We start from the raw sequence: 1,067 nt of genomic DNA, 5'->3' as shown, positions 1-1,067 counted from the left end.
AGGGTCAATTCTTCCCATCCACTCAAGCCCCTTCCCAGGAGCCTGTTGCACCCAGTGCATATAGTAATCAGTGAAGGTGTATCCAGATGCTTTGCAGGAGATCTTCACTGATGTCCCAGGCTTCCTTACTTCAGCCCCAGACTGCACCAGCAGAACCTGGGAGTGCACACCTGTATAGAGGGGACAGGAGTGGATGAAATCATTGTTGACTGGTCCTGATCTTCTCCTCTTTCCAGGGACCAGGGTGACCCTTACCTGTAGCCACCGCCACCAGGTAGAGAATTCTCCAGCTCCAGTCCATGGTGAGGGGCTGTGCTCTCAGGGTCTCCTGTACAGAATGGCGTTATACGATGATGGTCTCAGTGCACAGACACAGCCATACTTAACCTAGTGCACTTATGATTATTTGCATAGTCATGAGCCAGAGTATTTCATACATAAGACCAGAACAATGTAGAGAAAGAACAGGTGTATTTCACAGGGACCGTGCACAGTGGGACTCAGAGGCACTAGTCTAATCCTTGTTTGAGGACATGAGTTCCCTAAACTGTTGCAGAATGAGCTCCTGCCACTTAGGGATAAGACCCCACAGGAAATGTTCCTCATTGTGAATTCATAATGAGTGAGGCAGAGACAACCTGAACCTGTTTTTGACTCTAATGTCTGTACATCTCATTTTTGGATAAGTGTGTCTCCAAACTGCTGCATAAAATGGGGTAATACATGCATCCTGGTTTCCATCTCTTTAATAAAGATATCTGAAAGCCCTGGGATAACACTCTCTTCAAATGTCTTCTTATTGCCTTGAGTTCGTTAAATAGTCTGATGGAACAGGATATTTATACACCCTTTAACATCCCTCATCCTACTCTTATTTTAGATTGTTTTCTTAAAAAGTAAATCCTAGATTCTAACAGGAAAGCCTTCCCCACCCTCTATGCACCTGTTCTGGGGCAGCAGCCTGGTTCTAGGTGGTACTAAGAGCCCCCTGAATCTCAGACCGGGCCCTGCAGGGAGGTTCCCGTCCAGACTCACAGGACATTTATTTCAGTGTCTCTACTCCAGTA

Source organism: Crocuta crocuta, unplaced genomic scaffold, assembly GCF_008692635.1.
Source record: "Crocuta crocuta isolate KB4526 unplaced genomic scaffold, BGI_CrCroc_1.0 scaffold792, whole genome shotgun sequence".
In the NCBI taxonomy this organism is placed as follows: Eukaryota; Metazoa; Chordata; class Mammalia; order Carnivora; family Hyaenidae; genus Crocuta; species Crocuta crocuta.
The sequence above is the reverse complement of the archived record's forward strand: the minus strand, read 5'-3'. Positions refer to the sequence as shown.